An 8,086-nucleotide genomic window follows, 5' to 3' on the forward strand; every position below is an offset into this window, starting at 1 on the left:
AGGACTTAATACTGGTGTTTAAAGATTGACACAGCAATGAGAGTTAGTTCAGGAAAGAGCAAAATTTCTTTATTATATCACCTGTAGTAATAGTTTCTGTACACATATTACACGTGTTTCGGGCTAGCATGCCCCTCATCAGCAGTACTACTACCACACACTAAAAAGTAACAATAATAAAACAAAATAAGTAATTGTAAAAGTTAAAATTTTTTACATAGCCATAAGAATAATGTTAAAAACTTACTATAAATACATATTCCAAATACATTTATACTCGGGTTTAAAATATGTATTTACAGTAAGTTTTTAACATTATTCTTATGGCTATGTAAAAAATTTTAACTTATACAATCACTTATTTTGTTTTATTATTGTTACTTTTTAGTGTGTGGTAGCAGTACTGCTGATGAGGGGCATGCTAGCCCGAAACACGTGTAATATGTGTACAGAAACTATTACTACAGGTGATATAATAAAGAAATTTTGCTCTTTCCTGAACTAACTCTCATTGCTGTGTCAATCTTAAAACACCAGTATTAAGTCCTAATAATAAATAATGTCCAAGTAGACAATTAACAAAATAATACTTCACAGCAATTCGATACAATAACTATTTTATCCTTGATTTTTTTACAGAAATGAAACTCATCATATAAATTTTAGATTTCTGTGCTAGCAACTTCATCAGTCAGCAGTAATTTTCAAGAACAGAGATCTACAGTTGGTATAACATTTGGAGCAAAATCTTTAGATAATATGCTGAACCCTTGCAAACACTGTAAGAAAGGTTTTTCTAGAGAAAATTTAATTTATAGAAAATTAAAAATTATTAGTTTGCAGATGATATCTATCGCCAATTAGCAAAAACCTCAACAGAAAAGTACACTACAACTATAACCAAATAATAACAAAATATAAAAATAGATGATTTATTTAGAAATACTGTGTATACGGAAATGTATGATGATTTTTAATCATATTTTTAATTTATTTAAAATATGTGCTGTTCATCTCGAATTAGTAGTGGCTTGTTCTACCTTTCATGTTAGTACCATAGTCGTGCCTGTCGTGTATCTATTTTAATTCAGAAAATTTTAATTTCAAATAAACCGGAGGGACATAGCGTTTCCAAATATGTTTTCCCTTTTCTTTCATCTCATGAATATCTTGAAATTAAAGAGAAACAAGCATATGGACAGACAGCTCACAGTGGGAAAATTTATATGTAGAATTTTGGGAAATTGCACTCCAATAAATGAATTTATTGATAAGAGGAACTGCCAAAACAAAACTGAACGTCAAAACAATAACATTGCTTCATGGAAAAGTTTTAAGTTATGTTATCTTATACTATACAAGCAGATAAGCCCGGCGTTGCTCGGGCAAAAAGTAACGATAGCGAAGATTAAAATTATTACATTACAGTCAATCTTACCCGTTTTCACAGAATATAAGAATTATGTCTTCCTGTTTCCAGACTAATTAAAAAATTTTAAGATGGATTTAAAAAATATGTTCGATTTTCTGCAAAAACGCAAAAAATCGCATCTGAGCCTGTAAATCTTGCTCGCCACTTTCTCTTAACACTTCCATTGTTACTCAGCACTTCCATTGGCAATACTTCCATTGTTAAGGAATACACTTCTTTCATCCCACGTGGTACGCGACTAAATGCTGTAGCCTACTAAAACTCAGTCAATAACGCAAAAAAACGCATCTAAAATAGTACAATAGAAGGCGAGTTCTTCAGGGTAGGACTTAATCCTCCCTCTCCCCTTGGGGGAAATTTCGAAAAATCTCTTCTTAGTGTGCGTTCTCGTGACGTACTCTAACTGTCTGCCAAATTTCAACTTTCAACTCCTAATCGTTTAGGCTCTGCGCTTATTAATAATAATAACAATACTAATAATAAGCGCATCAACCCATCTCAAATATATATATATATAGATTCAGTTTTCGCTACGAAGTACAGTACAGTGAATAATCGGTTAATTAACAGACATAATCTGTTCCAAGACAGTGTTCGCTACCAGTATTGTTCGTTAAGTAACTACTATCGATTTAGCATAGATTTTTATGGGAATTTGATTAATTCTTTCCGGAGACCCCAAAAACTAAATAAAAAATTATATACTTTTTTACTATTTTTATTTATATGTAATAATAAAAATACATATATACACAATTAAGATTCCTCAATGTCCTTTTCTTACTAAATTATAAATTTTTTAATATTACCTGTATATTACATATTAAATAAAATGTTGTTTTCTGTGAAACTCTGTATTGTCTGTTAAGCAGGTATAATAAGTCCTGATAATAGTGAATGCTTGTTTATATACAAAAAAATTTATAATTTACATATATACACAGTCTTGCATTTGAACAGTCATGTTTTTCCGTTTGTGGAACGTTAAAGAATCTGTGCAATGTGGATTGCTGTTTTCTCTTCTTCAGGAGAGAATAGTGGTTTGTAAATATTGTCTGCAAGTCATTCCCTCCTTACAGGACTGTAAGGCAAGAATGACTTACTGTTGAGAAAGTTGACAGTAACTAGCACTAGTGACAGAGCATCTTGTAGGACCTTGAAAAATGGTTTTCAATGCAATCCTTTGTAGTACGTCTGCATATTTTGCATAAGGACTTCGTAAAAAGTGTTAACTGGTGATAATTGCTTTTATTGCAGAATTTTTCCCATGGTCTACATAAAGTATATACCAAGTTACATCGAAAATCCGATAAGCAAATCGTGCTCTAGAGGGGTCTGAATAAGATTGAGGTAGATAATGTGAATATTGACAGAGTATATAAGCTTGGAAGACGATTAATACGGAGGCCAGACTAATATTCTGTGTTTTTTTTTTTTTGTTTTAATTAAAACTTGCTTGTAAAAAAGAAGAGTACAGTAGTTTTATAAATGACAATTGATAAAAAATTGGACTAGCCCAAACAGCATTAACAATTTTTGCTTAAGAAAAAACAAGAACTGAAGCTAAATCAGTTGTGTTTATAAGATACAAAGTAATAAGCTATAAAACTTTTTGTTATAATATAATTAAACTGCAATTTGAAAAAATTGTAGGCCTGTAACCCGGAAATCAGTTTAACTCAATTTAAACATTTTTCCTGAAAGGAGTTAGGTAGATGACTGGCACAAATCTATTGCTAAAGGTAAAGTATGGTGTTTAGGGGCGAAATACTATAATTTAAAGATAGAAAGCATACATTTTAAATTAAATAAAATAAGAAATATGATTTACAATTGCAGCTGGGCATTGTGATGATGCCACAATAAAATAACTGCTATTTCTAAATGACAAGTATCATACTTCCTACTCATTTCATAAACACGAATTACTTTTTAAGAAAATTTTCATTTGTCAATAAATTAATACGAAATTCGTTTACAAACTTCGTATTGTAAATATTTGATACTAATTACAAGAAACAACACTTTGTTTTTTACAGCGCGACATAATTAAAATTTATAAGAAATCGATGAAATTTTAATTTAGAGACGTTTTATTGTTGACACCGAACCGATTTTCGCCTCATTATAGTCTAACTAGAAAATAATATTATGCACTAAACACTATAGCCAGCGTGCAGTTGCACTAACACTCATAAAAAAAAAAACTATTGAAATCATTATAAAATTAGGATAAAAGTACATTTGTCTTTCATTAAAAGATACAAATTACAAGCGAATTTAAACTTAATGCTTAATCTTCTACAAACAGATAAGACAGAAAAGCATGTGGAAGGTAAGTGCAGAAAATTTCAGTTGAAAGTTTTATAATAACTTAAAAATTGTTAAATGGTTTCGCTATAAATTCATAAATTTAATATATTTTAAGCGTAATTCCCATAAAATTTAATTAAAAATCAAATTTTATGTTTATATAATAAAATAGGGTGCTTTGCTCCTCCCACATTTTTAAAAATTTCGAAACGATTTATTGATTTCCGGTGCCGCCATTGCTAATTTTTTCTTTATTTCGTGACATAAAACGATTACAATTTAAGCTAAAAGTGTTATATAGAAAGAATAGATAAAACAGTGGTAACTTTTATTTTATTTTAGTTTTTATCGAGGATTTCAATAAAGTATTCATCAATTTTTGAAATTCGCGAAAAGAAGTTAATTTTTTTTTCAAAAAACCGAGATTTACTATGTAGCATTCTTCTTGTAATTTGTAATCGATTGATAGAAATACTCCATCTTGTGTATTAATTATGAATATAAATAATGTGATTTATCTATAATAATCGGGTTAGATCGTATCCTGTTTCGGGCTATAAAAACCCATTAACGGCTCGGGGCATAAATGCTATCAGCCACAGTTGGTGGAAGCCGAAGTTTCGTAGAAAAGTAGAAAATGCCTCGGAGACAACAGCAATACCACCAGAAAAAGATTGGGAAACGATAAACCATATCTTGAATTTGCGAGATCATGATTTGTTCAGTTGTCACGCGCGGTGGGCACGACGTAAGGTGTCATCTACCGATGTCTGACACAATTGAAGCAGGAACGTCTACAAACACGCGAAAGAGGAAGTGTATTTCACCGGCTCACGACGACGGATTCGCCGTAAGCCCTGTCAGGACTCATTGGCTAAAAAACGTAACATCTGAAGCCGCCAGTCGTTGTCAACGGGTGCAACTGTGTTTACCCAAACCATTTGCAACAGGTTGCGAAACATCGTGCTGCATGCACGAGAAACCAGCCAAGGAGGTACTATTAACCATTCCACACAGGGCTGAACGTCTGATGTGGTGTTATCGTCATGACAACTAGACCACCGAATAGTACAGGGTATTGTTTAAGGATGAATCCCGCTTCTGTCCATGGAAGAACGACTGCGTGGCGGTATTGAGGAACGCTATCTGTCACCTTATTCCCAGCGTTACACCAGCCCCACGCTTGGCATCTTGGTTTGGGAAGGTATCGTATTTAATCAGCTAACGGCCCTGATGCACATTTTATATACTCTGGCAGCGGACTAGTACGTCACACGAACTGTGGGACCTGTGGTTTTGACACTGGTGGAAGCCGCAATCGACACATTGTTCCAGCAAGACAATGTTAAACTGCACATCGCACAACGAACTCGTACCTTCCTGAACGAAATTTACATATTTTCCTGGCCGTCATTCCTGGATGTCTCTCCCATCGAAGATTCGTAGGACCTTGTCCGATGTCAGGGGTCCCTGGGGCCATTGCCATATACGGTAGACAACATGTATATCATAGTGAACGCAACTTGACAAGAGATACGTCGGGCAACTATTACTCACCTCGCTGATAGTATGCTTCGCGTATAGAAGGCTTTTTTGGTTGCCTTTGGGGCCCTTAACTTGATTGACGCGTTTTTTTTTTTTTTTTTTTTTTTTTTAATCCTTTGCATATGTCTGTCACCTCTATCGATCTTGTGCATGTGGCTACGCGCATTCCTTCGTGGTCTTGCGATTTCACCTTTGAAGAATATATATAATACTTAAAAGTAATAAATTAGTTTTAAATCATATATCATCTTGCTTCTGGTAGGATTAATTTTCCCACCAATTTCTGATTAAATAAAACCATATAAGTTGTTTGTCAGGTTCAATCCCCTACCTAATTAACGAACTTAAGACTTGGAGTTATTCGAGTTTTCCAAAGCAAATCTAACAGCTAAATAAAAGTTTCTTGAAATGAAACAGCTTTACAGATCAACCGTAAGTTTCTGTAAGATATACAATTAAACCCAAATAATATGCAACTGAAACTCACCAATCTCTTAGAGTTCTTCGGAATTTGTAGATTCATTATGGTACAAATCTATAGTGAAATCATTGTTAAAACAGTATAAAAAGATATATTAATGATAAATTTAAGAGCAATAGGGATACTCTCGGACGTCCGCAAATGCGAAACATGAAATAGTGCGAAAAGTAAAATGTTGCCAGCACTGCCACGCCATAATTTCAATTAGAGTTCTAGGAAGGTATACGCTGTTATGTTTGCCCGTTTTCGTTCATGTTTTTTGCAGCTGAAAACTGGTTATTTGTGAAAGATTTTACTCTTTCAGGAAGTGCTTATTACAGGTATTACATGAAGTATTTAGATATAATCATTATTTACAATAATGATGTGTTTTTTGATATTATCTTCCACATACCAAAATTCACATAGTGTAACTTCTATCGTTTTACAGCTGGTTAAATTGAATGATGGCGATTTGGAAAAACTGTAGACTCTTTCCGCAAACTGACAACTTTATAATGTCCAGAATTTATCTCGCGGTTCAGAATATTCTCATAACAATAAACAATTTTAGGATCCCGTGATCAGGAGCAAATCCTCATCATAGTAACCTAAAATTGTAGTGACTAATATTTCAGATGTGGCTGTCCATTTCCTTTTTTTAAGAGTTGGGGAATCTATTGTATTGTAATTTCTAATGAATATATGCAAATAAATTATATTTCATTTCTTTACTTCTTTTCTCTGCCAAATTATGGCAATCAGCATAGTCCCAAATAGTGTCTACTAGTATTTCTCGCCAAGGTAGAACATCTGACATTGCATAATTGTCTAGTTTTTTTCTTTTTATTAATTTGAGGAAATGAATTTTACATTCTTTAATGCTGGATACCATACAATCCCCAGCAGATTAATTTAGAAAGAAGCGTCGTTCAGGATGGCGAGAAGGTGTTAATAGCGTATGTGGGTGATGGCGTTAGACACAGAGGCACGAACTCCGCTAACAAATTAACACCTGTTTATTTATATAACAAAAAACATCTTACAAAACATTTTCCTTTGTGACTTAAACTAATCCGACGCGTAGTGCTCGGACAAGCCGCGATGTTCGCAATGGATTGATCACTCTCCCTTGGCGTCTTGGTGTTCTCATGAACTGTCCCAGACGGAGAGTACGAAGAACACAGTTCGCTGGTTCTCCTATTCCAGATAACGGTTTCTTTGTCTCAGCCGGAGAGTTCCCGTACTTCGGAATTTCTTTCTTCTGTCTGTTGGATGATCTCGTGAGGCAGAGAAAAATTGGTTTTCCTTGTGAACAAACCACAAGGAAAAAGATCTTTTGTTCTTGAATTCGAGTTTCTTAATTTCTTAAAGGCCTTATATCCCTGATTGGCGCTTTGGTTGATCGTGATCTCCATCTTCTACCCCTCCGATTGGTCCATAGTTGTTGTCAAGGCCAGACGAAGCAGAATTCGGAGATTGGACACCTGCCGTATATGTTTAGTAAATTTTTTCGCGAGTCCACTCGTGATTCAAAGTCAAGTACCATTTCAGATTATTACAGTCTATTGTATTTTTAGTGATGTATGTCAATGTATAAGCAAAGTTATTTTCTGCGAGACTGTTACGATTCTTTCATCATAAAAATTGCAATTTTAAAAGACCCAACAAATGGTAGAGTAGATAGAACCACGAATACTGATGTTAGTTGAGAGAACGAATTTAGTGAACGTAGTGGTCCAGTGAATTTTTTTATTTTTTCTTTACAAGTCTAACAATTGAAGCCAATTATCTTTAAAGGAGGAGGCATGGAGACACGTTTCTTCACAGATCCTCAATGTTTTCATTTTCTTTTTATTTATTTAATTTAATGAAATACGTGACTTTAAAAGGGTAAACGCCATTTCTCATGAAAATTATTGATGTAAAATAATATAAACAACGGCTAAACAGAAAAAAATCTTTATTTATGAATTCTTGATTCGACGTAAATATTGTAGCTTAATTCATTTCATTTCCGTTTGAACTTTTATTTTATAGTATTTTAAATTAATCTCGTTTCAGAATTGCTTAATATCTTCAAATCAATGTGCAAATAATATAATAACATTTGCATGTAAGCATTAACCACCTTGGCTAGATGACTAATGTGGTTATTCCCAGAGGTGGGAGGGAACAAAAGATAAAAATATGATATTCAGAAAAATGTTGTTACGTTTATAATACGACAAGAATCTAATGTTAAATAATTATATTTCAGATACCAGACACGAGGTTAACTACATTTGTGAATGTTCGCAGTAATACAGAAGATATCGGTGAAGAGATATTGAAAT

This window comes from Centruroides sculpturatus, unplaced genomic scaffold (assembly GCF_000671375.1).
Source record: "Centruroides sculpturatus isolate CEXI.00-Female unplaced genomic scaffold, Cexi_2.0 scaffold1759, whole genome shotgun sequence".
Classification (NCBI taxonomy): Eukaryota; Metazoa; Arthropoda; class Arachnida; order Scorpiones; family Buthidae; genus Centruroides; species Centruroides sculpturatus.